Here is a 17024-nt window from a genome sequence, read left to right as displayed (position 1 = left end):
TGCGCGCATATGCTCACAAAAAAGTAACCAGATCAAACTTGTCATTTCTTTTGGATAAAGGATAAGTCAAATCAATTCATTCCACTATGGCTCTAATCGCCATTTCTGTTATTTCCCAAAGCAAAGCAATTTACCCTATCCCTCACTCCCTTATGTATGTATATGTGTTTCTGCGTTTATGTGTATATGCATATGTATATATGTATGCATGGATATAGCACATGTGTATATACTACACATGTGTACATATACACATATGTATGTATGTGTGTATATTTTTCCTCTCTCTACAAACTATAGAATTGTTTTGCTTTTCATTTTCATTCCTAGCCCTCATCACAGTGCTTAGCAGAGAGTAAGTGACCAACATTGCATTTATTCATTCAACTAAGGTTGGCGTATGTACACATCTCCTACTGATTTTAATGATTAATTCTCTGATGATCCTCTGATCCATCCTAAAATAATCAGTGTGTATTTCCTTGTACATATCTTGTATTTATCTATCTGTAAGTATGTCAGATCCCCCAATAGAATGTAATTTCCTTGAAGATAGGAAATATCTCAATTTTCTATCTGTACACTCAACAACTAGAACTGTTCTGGCCCACAGAATATGTTTAATAAATGCTAGTGGACTGATTGTAATTGTACTTCCAAGAGTACTACCATCCTTTTTCTTCTTATTCCCAAATCTTTTACCCAAATGACACTGATAATTCCCTACCTTTTCTTTTTAAATATTTCAATCCTTCAGTGGACCTAGAATCTCATCCCTTTGGGTATTTCTTTTATTATAATACTTTACAGCCTCTCTATTCCCATATTCATTCTATGTGATTATTATCCTTCTTCTATAGATCCTGCTCTTCTACAGATACTCAAAAGAAGACCCAACTTGATGGAGGCTTTTGTCCAAGACTTTGTACATTTTGTAGGTGCCACTTCTGTTCTTGTTCTTTCTTACCACATAATTGATCTGCTTCCTTTTTTGATCATATATTTCTTCTCTGAAATCCCATATGCCATACGTTGTGAATATTTTATAATCACAAACATGCTACAGACTACTTGTATACTTACTAAGGTTTTCTATTGACTTTTGGGTCACCCATAACTTTAATGCTCTAGAGACTGTGATATTCCAAGATTCATAGCCATGTATTATTATTCATAGCCACGCAGTATTGTTGGGGAAACAATTGCAATAAAAGATAGGTCTTGGAGGCAGGGAAGAGCTTGAAGACATTAAAAGCACTGCAGGATACTTTTAATGTAATCTTCCTAATATCTTCTATCTATTAAATTCTAGATCTAACTCCTTGTCCAGCTACAGTATCCATCCTAGATTTATATAAGGTTTAACTAACTTAATGGAATGGCAAGACAACATGAATGGAATGTCATAATCTGGACAACAGGTCTTTTTATCCATTTTGTTTTTCCTTTATGTCTTGTTAGCTAAATACTGCCTCTATAAATTGTGAATAATAAAATTCAACACAAAAGAATTTTACCTTTTCCATTACTTTCCACATCTCTATTGTGTTCTCCTACTTACCAAATTAATAATAACCTTTGGAGGTACTCTATGTGGTATCTATATTTAACAGATGAGGGAAATGACGTTCAAATAAATTAAGGAACTTGCCCAAGCTTTTGCAGTGGTGGAGCTAAGATCAGAATCAGAGATGACTTCAAATTTAATGCCAGTAAAGATACTTGATTCTTTCACCCTTGCATTCTAAATGGAACTGCCATAAAATTCTTCTAATAGTCTTATACCAGCCACAATGTTTTGTTTTGTTTTCTTTCTATGCATTCTTCAAAATAGTAAAGGGTTGGTAGAAATAGACCAAGAGAAAGTTGAGGTTGACACACTGCTAATAGTAAAAAACTCATATTTTTGAAGTACTTTATATTTTCAAAATCCTTTCTCTACAACCACCCTATGGATCAGGGTGTGAAAATACTGTTAATAGCATTTTACAAATGAAAAAACCAACACTCAGAATGGTGAATGACTAGTACATAATCCCATAGCTAATATTTATTGAAGATTTTCTGACTACCAGATCAGTATTATTTCTTCTACAGCAGGTGGTTCCCATTTAATAATAGTACTGCAGTGGTCCAATGCTAACAACTCTTTAATGGTACTTGAAGCTGTAAATAACTTTAAAGAATATTTTGAGTAGTATATTAATTTTCGTTGAGGGTTCACAACACATTTGTTTTTCTATTGTTCTTGTTGTTAAAAAGGGTTCATGGAACAACAACAATGACAGAAAAAGAGTTGGGAACCATTATTATTCCATAAAACACAGCTAAGATTGGTTATATTTAGAGGAAATAATGACAGGCTTTTGAATTAGGAGATAAACATAGTTCTTTTAATTCACTTGGCAGTTAAGTATGTATACATGCATGCACACATGCATGTGTATGTGGGTGGGTACTTGCACATACACAAGCATGTTTATGTGTGCTTCCTTTATCCTGAAAACCTTTGTAAGTGTCTCCTCTGAGTCTATTTAATACAGTTCTTATCAAAAACTTACTTGTTAATCTTAGTCTCAGAGACTGTAAATAGTTTCTCCTTTATTAAATGCTAAACTCCCTTCTTTGACTTAGAGTAAGTCACCCAAAGGGCAATGGCAATGGTGGGCGTGAATAGGTGGCAACGTAATACCAATGAAAAACTGTGCAGGAGAGGCACTGAAAAGGCTGCCATCAAAGAGATACATGACTGGAAAACAACATAGGCCAGATGTGTAGCAAGAGTGAGAGATAAGTAAGGAACAGCTTAGCTCCATTGGCATGCAACCTATGTTTTGAGACCTACAGAGAGGTTTCTCTGCATCAGATGGCGTTGTTGTGGAGGATTTATGGGAGGATATGGACAAGAGTCATATAGCATGGGAAAACATGGATGGGCACTCAAAGAGGGCAAGGATTTTTAAGACTCTGTTGTGACTCAGTGATATCATAATGTGCAATAATGACTTCACTTCTACTTCTTTTGCCTTTTGATTATACTTTCCCTAAAATATCCCTCACTGAGATATTCTGCTCCTCTCTAGGGCCCTCAGTCTCCTGATTATTTTTTCTTTCTTGTTATCTATCATTATCTACAATTACTATGATGAATTTTATGAGTCCAAAAGGTTGTGCCTTGCCCACAGTCACGTAGATAGTAAATATCTGAAGCCAGGTCCTCCTGACTTGAAATCCTATGCCCTGTCCACTATGCCATGTTGCTTTTTAATGTTTGCTGACTCCTCTGAAATAAGTTATAGGAGTTATGGTGCAATAATTCACATCTGGCTAATGGTTGTTATGTTTTATATGTTACTGGAATGCATATGAGTATGGGTATGTGTACATTGTATTCTGTTAGACCCTTCAATGGAAATGTGCATGTAACAAGGGTCTTGGCTCATTGTATCCAAACGTACAAGTTAGTTTTAGCTTTTCTGACTCTCAATATGTTGAACCCAGGTTACAGAGAATTCTCCAGAGGCAGGCTCAGAGAGCTAAGCTTTTACCTTCTGGCCCCAGGACAACCCATCAGGCATCTCACTTATCTTCCTCTCTTCCTTGACTCTCCTTATTCACAGAGTAGCAGGTAAACAGGTGGAGAAGAGAAAACTCTTAAATCAGTCCAAAAGCCTGCCACCCTGGCAGTGAATTGCTTTTTTACCTTCTGTTGTTTTTGTGGGTTTGCTGAAAATAAGGAGTGGGATGATTCATTGTAGCCCCTGGAAGTTGTCTGACACAGCTTTATACCAGTCCCTGACTGAAGCCACTTATATCTTCTGTCACTTTCTGCAGTGACTCAGTACCAAGCAAAGATTAATGCAGTATGAACATTTTGCAGAAGCAGTAAATCACAACTGAAACTTACTGCTTCTCTGGAGCTGCCTACCCAGTGAGTTATTCAGGGAGCTATCCAACATTACTTTTCATAAACAGATATTGTTTGATCTGTTGCTAATCATTCCTGTTGAAGTTAGAGTAGGCTTGAGACTGGGGTTGGGGGAAGGGAGAGGGCATCCCATGCTTTTATTTTCTGCCATGGCAAAAAAGGAACAAGATGTGCAGAACCTCAGAATATACCCTTTCCCCTAATCCTTACCCTTTAACTGGAATAAGATTATGTCCACTTTACAATAGATTTTGCCCTTTGTCTATTTTGTATACTTATAATATATGAATAAAAAAGCTACTCAGAAAGTCACTGTCTCTATAGCATAGAACCACGTGAAGCTGATGTACAGGGAAAGTGACTTTGGATCTAAGTTGGTCTTTAATCTTCAAATATGAATAGAGGCAGCTAGCAGAATCTCCAAATTCCCTGAGTATCTGAGCATGTGATCTTCTCCCTGATTCCCTTATTTTGCAATTCCTCTCTCCTCCAGTGATAGTGTGGAGTGGTGAAATTTTTCTGCATCAACATATGTGACAGTCACATAATTAAATGCTGCACAGGAATCTACAAGGAAGCCACAACTCTCTTTGGCACCTTCTACTCCCAGAAGGAGACAGTTGCCAGGAAGTTAATTGCTAATTTGAAATTCCACAATCAATATTTTGCTTTGATTGACTTTTTTTTTCTTTTCAGAAAGAAAGCTTATTAAAATAGTCCCATTGGCCTTGGGCAACCAGCATTTCCTGGACCTTTGGTGATGCTAATTCATATGTGAATGACTTTATTTTGCCTTCAATGAGAAATGACTGATTTCACTAAAAGTCTTTCCTTCTCTTGCTTCTTCATACAGCTGTGAATGGTCAATGTGCTATTTCAAATTCCTGTACCCTCAAAATATTCAGTGCACCCTATAAAATATGTAACTCCAGTACTCAACGAGTCTTAAATGTAAAATTGAGTAGAAATATACACCTAAACACTGACTCTATATCAAACACTCTTTCTGGTTGGTACACTCATAATAACTGGCAGCCCCATAGTGGCGATGTAGTTAATCCCATTCCTGAATAGGTACTAATCTGTCAATTTAGACAAATGGCCATGTAGCCTTTGTTTGAAGACCATGAGCAATGGAAACTCACTACTGCTCAGTTTCCTGTTCTATTTCTGTCCAACTCCAATTGTTAAGTAGGTTTTCCTTACTGAGCTGAAATCCACCTCTCTGCAATTTCCCCCCATCATTTCCAAGTTCTATCCTCTAGGACCAAGCAGAACAAGTCAAAGCTCTTTGTTCTTTCAAATGTTTGAAGACCAAGTTCAAATTTCCCCACTGTGATTACTAAATATCTTTTCTCATATTCAAATATCATTCTTAGAAAATCCTTTACATTTTTAAGCAAAACTCTTTTTTTTTCTTTCTTACCACAATATTGGAAAATTTAGTCCTTACTAATATGTAATGATGACAGGAAGAGATATACTTGCATTTTCCTATGGTACCAGAAGAGGTTTAGACATCTCTTTGGTTCAAACCCAAATCCTTCCAGGGATTACTCCTCACTTCTGCTGGAACACTATAGTCATAACCCTCTTCAAAGCAAGGAATTCTATCATCTCTTTTGCAGTCCTCCAAGTTACCTAGTTCATAGCCCATGATTAGAATTAATAAATGCTTTTCAATCCTTTTTATCTGGTTAATTTGATGGGGAAGTCATGGGATAGGTGCTATTTTCATTTGATTTGGGTCTAAATTTTTGGAAAAAAATTTAGAAAATTTTTCTTAAAGGGGATGGTGAAGAGCACAAATATTTCAATCTGGACAAGGCATACCTAATCCTAATTAGCACCACTGCCTGAATGGACTCCAGAGATAATCTGCTCTTCCTGTATTCCAACCCAAAATCAATTATGCTTTGAACTATTTAAAAAAATCAAAATCTGGCATTCTAGAATTAATTTCAATTGTTTCTGATTTCTTATATTATATATATATATGTATATATACATATATGCAAGTATATATGTATACATGTATATACACATATATAGACACAAACATTTTTGTTCCATATTTCATTGTCAGTATATTTTATCTTTGCATTAATTATAAATGTGCCTATTTGTACCTTCTTTCCCTTGTTGCTACTTCTATGCTCTGTGGCTAAGCAGACCTGGGAGGTTAAAGCCTCCTTTACCTAAAACCCATTCAGCTACTTGACAACAACAGCTATCATGGCCCATTGAGTCTTCTCTCCTCCCTCTAAACATTCTCAGTTGCTTCAAATGATCTTCCTATAAAATGAACTTGAGGCCCTTCACCATCCTAATTACTCTCTTCTGCTTGGTTTTCAGTTTATCATTGTTCTCCAAAAACTGTGGTGTGCAGAAGTGTACACAATACTTCAGATGGAGTCTGACTAGTGAAAATTATTAGAGGACTACTACCTCATTATTACTAGAAACTATGCCTCTCTTAATGTAGCCCAAAGGTACATGACCTTTTATGGCTGCCATTTTAGTCTCACATTGAGCTTTACAGTTCACTAAAATCCCTGTTCAGGGAATAGACTAGGCCTTCATTGCCAGATACCTGGGGAAAATATCTAGACAGAGAGTGATACCAAGTCTAAGCCAGAGCCATTTACTTATGAAGGACATAACCTAACCACAACCTAATTATTCTCAAAGGTACTTGGTCTTGGGACATGACTTAGAAACATAAATTTCCTGGAAACTGAGCAGAGATCACAATTCCCCATATTTTCATGACATAAACTGTGTAACATATGGAAGGATACTGAAGAATTGGAGAGGCAGGAATTTGAAGGAACTTGGCCTTTGAAGAACACTATGTGCTGTATGAATCTGACTTGCTCTGGCAGGCCCCGGAGGGCAGAAGTTGAGGCAATGGGTGGGAGATGCAGGGAGGCAGATTTTAACTCAATGAGTAAAAACTTCCTAAAAATTAAAGTCGTTCAAAGGTGGAATGGAATGTTTGGGAGGTAATGGTCCCAGTCACTGTAGGTCTTGAAACAGAGGTTACATGTCCATTTGTCAGGAATGTTATAGAATTCTTTTTTAGGTATATGTTGGACTAGATGACCTTTGGAGTCTCCTTCAGCCTGAGGTTTTATGAATGGACCAATCTCCACTTGTAAAACCTGGAAGATTAAAAGGAGACTACATGATCTTTAAATGAATAAATTAATTTAGGCTTAAATATTCCAAAATATCTGTGACCTTTTCAAGGCAGATGATGCTTCCCACAATATAGGGTGCATCTTCTGAATGTACTCCACTAAGTTAGGCACAGACATTCCCCCCACAATGCTGTGAGTCTTCTTCAAATCCCCCTGATTTCCTGGCAACCACAGTGGAATACCACCTACAATATTAACATTATTAATTTTAATTTTAATAATTTTATAAATTAGCAAGTTTTAAAATAATATTATTAATAATTAAAACAACACTACTTGCAGTATTAAAAAATTAAAAGAAAAAAAGAGAGGTAAAAACAAAGTCCATATAAAGCATTGCAAAATTAAATTTTAAAAAAGAAAGTTTAATTTTTTTTTCAGAATTTGATGTTACTTGTGACTTGATTGTCCTCCACTGGTGTGCATAACTAGCTATGTGATCTTAGGCAAGTCATGTAATTGTCTCCCTATCTGCAAAATAAGAGAATCTGATGAGGCAATGTGCAAAGTCCCTTCCTACTCTGACATTCTGTGCTCCATAATTCTAGGAATGCTATTTGGGTTGTGCTCTCCCTTTGTTCAAATAGGAGGAGTTTCAGTCATTAACTTCAATTCAGAAATACAAGGTCTCAGTAGAGCACTAAATGCCAGAAGATTACAGAGGAAACACAGATTATGAACAAAAAGGCCTCCAGGAGATACCTGGGCCCAAGTTTAGAGGAAAGATAACATAGCTATGACTGCTAATTTGAGACATATGGACCCCTCCTTGAGGCACACATTCTGAAACATCAAAACATTAAGAAAGATTGAATGTGCTGCATCTCAATTTATCTAATGAGATTTCTTGGTGAAAAAGAAGCCAAAGCCCAGTGTCACTTTTCACTAAGTTGGGCTCTGGGAAGGCAGGACATTTCACATCCTCTACACAGATGGTCACATTCTGTAAGAGGAAAGGCATTTTCAGAAAATCCATTTTGGTTAGCACTTGCTTGAAACTGGCATCCTTTGTTACAAATCGGCAAATGCCCCAACAAAGCAGATGGCTATGAATATAGACAACCAAAATAACGAGCTTGTACCCCAAGTCTCAGCATATGGCATTGGATTCCCTCACCAGATGGTCCAAACAGCTGCCAATGTCATTTCCACACCTGTGGTTGATGAGTTAAGCCAAAAGCATCCTGTGGCAAGGAGGGGTTAGTTCTGGATAGATTCCATTTGATAGAAAAGCCAAACTTGAGAACTTTTTAAAAATTTCTTATTCCTAGAGCTCAGATAGGATTCAATGCTTTGACTGGACATCTCCATTGTTCTATTACTAAAAATAAATCAAAGAAAGCTTGGTACCATTAAATTATATTTCTTTAAATGAAAAAAGAACTATAAATATGTGGGATGTAGAATGTTGTCTGCCTAGTTGTATTGCTTAGGTATGCAACTTTCCCCAGTTCCCTAGCAGTAGCTGAGAAATGAAGTAATTGTTTTTTTTCTTCTTCTAGTAATGGGAGCCCCAAAATAATGTTACCAAAGTCAAAATCATTATGGGCTTATTACAAAGAGGCAGTATGATTTAAATAATTGGACAAATCCTAAAAGAATTGCTTTTATATTTTAATAGCTGACAGAATAAATTTTGCTAATGGGGTTTATATTCTTATATTTTACATTTGGTATTAATCCTATTCAGTATTTATACATAGTTTCACAAATGGCACAATAGGATATATTAAATAAAGCCAATTGTAATGAAAATTGATTTTTTTAAGTTGATAAAAGTAGAAAATATTTCATAAAAGAGGCCACTCATACAGGCAGCCTTCCATCCTCAACTAATGAATAGGGTTCATTTCAAAAGTTAATTTGTAAATCAATTGTTTAGAACTCTGAAACCATTTTTCTATAGAAACAATGTCATTCTAATTGAAGGTGAGGCAAAAGAAAAAAGACACTTTTAATTTTTTTTTACTCTTAGAGAAAAACTTAAAAAATTACTTAATTCACTTACTTTCTGAAATTAAGAACTTTAAAAATATATTTTATAAGTATAGTACATACAAAATATATTAAAAATGCTAAATATTTATTACTATAATATGTATAATATAATATGTACTATAATATTACTATAATATAATATACATACTATATAATACATACCTTACAAATAAGATATACTATCCAAATATATGTTTTGAACTAAATGTATTAAAATATGTACTTCATCTCCATATTGTGGCCCATTAAAGAAGATAGAGTTCACCAGAAGAAAGAAGGAAAGAATAAGGGAAGGAAAAGAGAGGGAGAAAAAAGGAGAGACAAACAAAGAGAAAGCAAGATATACAGAGGGGAAAAGAGCTAAGCCCATATTCATGACTGCACATTTTGGATTGTCCATCCTCAAGAGGTCTCGAAAACAGGAAAAATATTTCTGTGTTTCATGAGAAAGGACAGGGGAAAAAAGAAAGAAAAAAGGAGGGGAAAGATACAAAAAGGGAGAAAGAGAGAAGGAAGGGGAGGTAGAGTCAATACAGAGAGACAAAGAAGCTAGAGAAAAAAAGAGGACAAAAGGCTCACTTTCTTGTGATAGGAGATAGTTGAGTCTACATTCACATTTGGTTTTAATCCTATTAGATATTTCTGTTTCATTTTACAACTAGTACAATAGGAAATGTGCTTTATAGTACATATATGTGAGATAAATTAATATAAATAACCAATTAATATGGGTTTGGGATCCAGTGTTGTTGTTGTTGTTGTTGTTGTTTTCCCTTTCCTATTTCCTCATTCAAATCCCAGTGCTTGTGGAGGACAGATCTGACAATGAGGCACTCTGCTCAATCATGGGCAAGACCCTACCCAGTTAGGAGAGCTTAGTTCTGAAAAAAAGGATAAAGGTGATCTTATCTAGATTGAATTCTTTTTTGTCATAAATCAGCATTTATTATTTAAGTTCAAGAACAGATTATGAAGGGGGGGGTTGGCACATTCAAAACAAAGAGTCAAAGATGGAACCCTAGGGGAGAGGAGGAAGGAGGACACAGGGAGACCAGAGCCTCTCATTAGTGTCTGCTCTAGAGGTGATTGATCCTGACTTCTGAGCCTTGGTCCAGGGCACACAATGAAGCATGCAATAAGATAAAGTTCCATGGGGTGCAGTTTTAGGAAAACATCAAGGGGTGGCCAAAGTTATATAACCAAGCAAAGGTGGGGCCTGGGATTCTCCTTGGATCAGCAGCACCATTTCCTTTTATGGGATTGAAGCATAGAGGTTTGTAAGTTCCATCTCACTTATTTCCGCACTTATGAAACATTCTTGTAGTTAAAGTCTTTGTGATAAAGAATCCTTTTGTCACCTCTCTAATTTCTTGCACTTTGCTTCTAGTGTCTTTGAATTTGCATCCAACTTGTAAGCTGCCTGCTCAAGAGCTGCTACTTGTTCCTGGATTACAGTGACCTGATGCAGATAAGGCTGAAGTGATGTAGATTTTTGGTTTAAGTCCTTTAAGTTTCTACTTATGTTTACGACAGTGTCTTTCATTTCTTTATACTTCAAGAGAGTTTGTTCATATTTTCCAGAAGTTCATAGTCTTCACTAATGGCTGTCTGCTTACCTGTAAGGTATGTGGCCATTTTGGAGAACATGTCCTGTCACAGTCCCATGATATCCACCTCTGCAGGTTTTACAGCTTTCTTGTCCATCTCCACTACAACATCCTCTAAACCATGGAAAGGAGGAAGAAGTATGGAGAAAAGGATGGGAATGGGAGAGAAAAGGGAGAGGGGAGGGAAAGGAAGAGAAAGAATGGGAGAGGAGAGGAAGAAAGAGGAGGGGAGAGAAGGGGGAAAGGAGAGCAGAGAAAAAGGCTCTAGGTGGAATTCTTATCCCACTATTGTTCATTGTTCATTGACAGGGTAGAGAATAGACCCTTTGTCTAAAATGTACCAAGTTGAGTGTGGTCTGGATGGAGACCAGTCTCTTTGTTCAAGAGTGATGTGATCAGAGTCATCTTCCTCAGCCAGTCATTAGAATAAGCACACATCTCATTATAATATTCATTCTTTCATTAATCGTTAACCAATCAGAGTTGACTTCTGCCTGTCAGGAATATCCACTCTTCTAAGGATATTTAAGCATTCAGTAAGCACCAAGGTTCCTTTAGTTTCCTGCACTGCCTCTGACCAAAGTTTATTGATTATTTGCTAACCTTAATTGATAAATTGATTATTAACTACCCAGAAACTACGTCTCTTGGACATTTCATTTGTCACATATACAACAAAATATACTGTTCTTTTTAAAGAAGCTTTACAAAAAAAAAAAGAATATTCCCTGTCAGATCATTAATACCAAATCTTTATATGAATCCAAAATTTGATATTAAAGATATGGTCACCTTATTGCTCAATGGATTTGGAATAACCAGAATAGATTGTCACCTTTTGCCATCATGCCCTGAAAGTATAATTAGATGATTCAACTTAACTCGACATATTTATTAAGCCCTGCACTACGCTTAAGACAATGTGATAGAGAATGGGAAGATAAGACAATAAGTGACCAAGATCTTGCTCCCAACAAGCTTATGTTCTACACAAGGCAGTAGAAATCAAGAAAAACTTTGTCAGTTAATACAGAATAATACAACATATAATACATAGATGATTTGAAGTACAAAATAATTAGATTAATATAGTTAATATGGCTACCATTTTATATAGAATTTTAAAGTTTTTAAAACACTTTACATATATCTTATCTCATTTGATCTTAGCAGCAACTCTGTGAGGTAGGTACTATTATTATCCCCAATTTATAGATAAGAAAACTGAGGCTGCAGTTAAGTGACTTGCTCAGGGTCATACAATTACTATGTTAGTAAAAGTCTAACATGGGCCTCAAATTAAGGTTTTCCTGACCCTAGGTCCAGTGTTCTATTTACTATGGCACCTAATAATGTGAGTGTTTCTTCACACCATGCCCAGTGTTCTAGGAAAAGTTGAAAAAGGATGGAACATTTTCTACTGTTCAGAAAAGGCTTTGTAGAGGAGATGTTTCCTAAGCTGAGCCTTAAGTGAAGAAATTTCTGAAAGGTGCAAATGAGGAGAAGTCCTTTTATTCTTGGAAGATGACTATGATTAGGTAGAAAGATATCTTGTTGAAATTGAAATGCAGTTAAATGTTGTTAAAACATAAAATGTGCCTAAGTTGTTAAAGGAAAGATAAAGTAAAGGGGGAAAAGTAGAGTGCAGCTAGGTTTTGAAGGACTTTAAATACTAGACTGAAGAGTCTGCTTCAAGTGCTTGGATCTGAACTTGAATAAAATTCTCTTTACAAAGAGAAGAATGAAGTGAAAGATAGATTTGATTGAGAGATATTGGAAGGACATCAATCAATAACTCAATCACTGTTTAGTGAATAAAAAGGGGAGTAACCAGGTAATACATGTACTTTAGGAAAATTTCTTTGGCAGCTTCATGGATTGGAATGGAGAGAAAAGCCTTGGAAAACTGGAATCTGTGGAAGCCTTTTAGGAGGTCATTTCATTAGTCCAACCAAGAGGCAATGAGGGTTTAGACTAAGGAAGGGACTTTGTGAGAAGAGAGAAAAGAATCAATGTGATTTGTTGAAAATAGAAATGAAAAGATGTGTTGATTGATTTGATATTTTGGTTGAGGGAGAATAAGGAACTGAGAACAGTGATGAAATCATAAACTTGGGCAACTGAAAGGATAGTGACACCCTCCACAGAAATGGGAAAGTTTGGGGGCAGCTAGGTGGCACAGTGGATAGAGCACCGGCCTTGGATTCAGGAGGACCTGAGTTCAAATCCGGCCTCAGATACTTAACACTTACTAGCTATGTGACTCTGGGCAAGTCACTTAACCCCCATTGCCCAATCAAAAAAAAAAAAAAGAAATGGGAAAGTTTTCAAGAGAGGTACATTATGAGCAGATGAGTTTAATATGTTTATGGAAGATCCAGTTTGAAATTCTCAATAGGCTGTTGGTAGCATACTGAAGATCAGAGGAGAGATGTAAAATGGATTTTTATATCTGAAAGTCATATACAGAAAGATAATGATCAAAAACATGGAAGCTGATGAGGTCATCAAGTGGGTATAGAAAGAAAAGGATACATAAGAAGCTTTAGGGAACATTCACTATTAGAAGGCATGTCTGGATGATGAGTCAGTAAAAGAGATTGAGTAATCAGAAAGTTGGGGAGAGAATCAGGATAGGATAGTGTCACAAAAATGCAGAGAAGAGAGTAAGCAGCAGGAAATGGTGATCAACAATGTCAAATTTTTCAGTGAACTGAAGATGAATGAGGGTTAAGAAAAGACCATCCAATTTGACAGATCTATGGTAACTTTAGAGAAAGGAGTTTCATTTGAGTGATGAAGTGAATATCCAAAATATAAAGGATCACTGGATGATAGGCTTAGCACCACTACAAATCATAGAAGTCTTAAACACTACCTCATTTTACAGATGAGGAAAATTAGGGTGAGGTTAAATTCAAATTGTGCAAGGTCACACAAGTAATAAGTGTCAGAGGCAATATTCAAAATCTAGTTTTTCTCACTCTAAATATAATACTCTATCCAACACACCACACTGTCTCTCATGAGTTGAGAAGTGAGTGAGGAGAGGTAGTATAAACAAGAATTACAAATAAATTTTTCCATGATTATGGCTGAGGCAGGAGAGATTTAGGATAATAACTTCAGAGGCTAGTAGGGTTTACTGAAGGTTATTATAATAATCCAAAAAAGATGTGACAAGGGCATGAACTAGCATATTCACAGTATAGAGAAGAAGACTTAGGCTGCTCCATACCCTGACCTCAAAATTCAGAGAGCACTCAAATTTCTAGATTGAATCAAAGGAATAAACTAGGTGTGAATAATCAAAGGGGTGAAATATCTTGAGGCCATTGGATGAAAATGAATGACACAGAAAATGTCTCATAGTTGGTCAAGGAGAGTAAAATACATCCTTTGGGGCCTAGAGTAAAAATAACAATTCAGTTCAGAGTCCATGAATAGCAGGCCAGCCCCTGATTGGGAAACAGTTGGAAGTGGATGGGAAAGAGAAAAAGAGAGTTTTCTGACTCATCTCCTTCCCCACCAACATGCTGATAAAAGGATGACCTTCTGAACTTTGAATGGTCAGAAAATTTAGACTTCTGATCAGTGTACACGTAGTGTCTCCTGAACAGTGGTGGCTGACAGTAAGTAGCATTTAAATCAGAAGCTGAGGACAAATAACACACTCTGTGGAAAGATAACTTCCGGACTCTAAAATGGGCTCTGCATAAAGTTATACCTAAGAAGAACTTCGTGAGAACTCTACAAAGTAGAGAAAATAATTTATATGCAACTAGGAACTTAGAGTTAACCCTTTGCCAAGTTCCTTAAACCTGAGCCCACTTTTCTTTTTTTTTTTTCTTTCTTTCTTTCTTTCTTTCTTTCTTTCTTTCTTTCTTTCTTTCTTTCTTTCTTTCTTTTTTTTTTTGTTGTTGAGGCAATTGGGGTTAAGTGACTTGCCCAGGGTCACATAGCTAGTGAGTGTCAAGTGTTTGGTCTGAGACTGGATTTGAACTCAGGTCCTCCTGAGTGTAGGGCTGGTGATCTGTCCACGGCGCCACCTAGCTGCCCCATGAGCCCACTTTTCTCTGGAATCTGTACCTTCTATTGGGAGAGTGTGTCCCAGATTATCTGGGGGGGGAGTGGGGAGGCATTCAAGCCGCTTTATCATACAACAGCAAATATACCAAAGTAAAAGCTAATTATTTATGATTGGCTAGCTGATAATCAATGGGAGTGCATTAGTGGGCCTCATGAGTGACAGTACTAGAAGATCACCACCAAATCCTTCAAGTTTAGTCCTGAGAGGAAAAGTAGTTAACAATAAGCTGCCTTCTAGGGAACTCATCATACTAGGGCTACTATGAGATGGAGAATCAGGCCGGGGTCTTTGATATACACATTTATACATATACATATACAGATACAGATACATATATACATATACATATGTACATATACATATACATATACATATACATATACATATACATATACAGGCCCCTCTAACATAAATACAGAGCTTTGTGTGTTTTCTACTTACATATTTTGAGGAGGAAGAGAAGTCAGGATAATTTAAATCATAGAGTTACAGCTTGCCACACAACTTTCCTGAGAGAAGAGAAAGTATAGAGTATGGAAACTAAGCTTTTCTTTCACCTCTTCAAGTGGCAAAATGAACAAACAAACAAAAAAAAACTTTTCTTAAAAGAGACATGTCCATTGCATTGCAGATATTCTCCTCCACTAAGCTTTATATGCATTTTATGACTAATTATCTCTGTACATATAGTTTCACTTTAATAGAATGTAAATTTCCTGGGGATAGAGAGTGTTTCATTACAGTTTTTGTGTCTCTAGCACCTATCACAATTGTTGGTCTAAAATTTCTGCTTAGTAAAATCCTTGTTGAACAGAATTTAATCTTTTTTTTCAGATCTTACATAATATTTTCTGTTTTTCTAATGTTTTAAAAATTACATTCTTCATTGTAGATATCACACCATTATTCTATAGTAATTACATATATGTGTCATATCAGCCATGTCATATTGTTTTCAGTGGAGGCAGGGGCATTTCTTAATTATCTTTTCTTTGTATAATACCATATACATAGTTGTTATAAGCAAATGTTTGTTGAATAAATATATGAATGAAATAAAATGTCTTTGATATATAGTTCACAAGGAAACCTTATTAATTAGGTCCCACAAGTTTGGAATTTGTATTAATTTTTGTGGATACATGGCATGTATTTAGACCTTATAAATATGTAGAATAATTTGGAATCTTCACGCTTATGATGTGTTAAAATGCAACGTGAACCACTTATGAATTGTAATTTTCATCTCATTTTACTTGTTAGGTACCAGTTTTATCTTAGCTTCTCCAAGATAATGTGTGTATTCCACATTTGGGCATTTTCATTAATTCCAAAAGGCCTTTTCTCCCTTCATTATTAATTTGTGAGGTCTTAGTGCATGGCATCAGTCACTTAACTAATCGACCATGTATTCTTGTAAGGGGATTCTTCACTTTAAGTCACCCAGGCATTGAGGATTAAAAGAAGTAAGAGAGGAAACGTGACTTTACTTGACAAGCCAATACAGACATTTTCTAATATCTTTCTTATTTCTTCTATTCTAAATCTTAAGAAGGGGGATGGATTTGATATTCTACCAGATTTAAGCCCTGAAAACCATCTACCTAACTTGCCTAAAACTAATTTCCCTTAGGTTGGTTCCAAAAGAAATGGACAATTTATACACTTCAATCATAGTCATCATGCAGCATCTGAGGTAGGAAAAAAATATATATATGTTTTTATATATATATATATATATAGTTGTTGTTGTTGAAAAGTGACTCAGAGGCAGCTGAGTGGCACAGCGGACAGAGCACCAGCCCTGAAGTCAGGAGGATCTGAATTCAAATGCGGCCTCAGACTAAACACTTGACACTTGCTAGCTGTGTGACCTGGGCAAGCCACTTAATCTCAATTGCCTAAAAAAAATAAAAAATAAAAAAAAGGAAAACAGAAGTGACTCAACTGAGTTCAGAATTTTCTCCTTAACATTCTTGGGGCACAGGGTCTAGGACTGCATTTTTATGAGCTTCAAACAATATAAGAAACACTCAATGGATCTAAGCTCATTGGTATGACTCCTCTTTCTCCCAGTTCAGATTGCACCTTGCTCTGTCCCTGCTTATCTGATGTGATTCTTGACACACAGTTTCACACCGAATCTGGGAGTTTGGGGAGATCTTCAAGTCCACTTAATATGAGTCATAGATAAGCAA

This window comes from Vombatus ursinus, unplaced genomic scaffold (assembly GCF_900497805.2).
Source record: "Vombatus ursinus unplaced genomic scaffold, bare-nosed wombat genome assembly UNPS02014797.1, whole genome shotgun sequence".
Taxonomy (NCBI): domain Eukaryota; kingdom Metazoa; phylum Chordata; class Mammalia; order Diprotodontia; family Vombatidae; genus Vombatus; species Vombatus ursinus.
Note: the sequence above shows the minus strand (reverse complement) of the source record.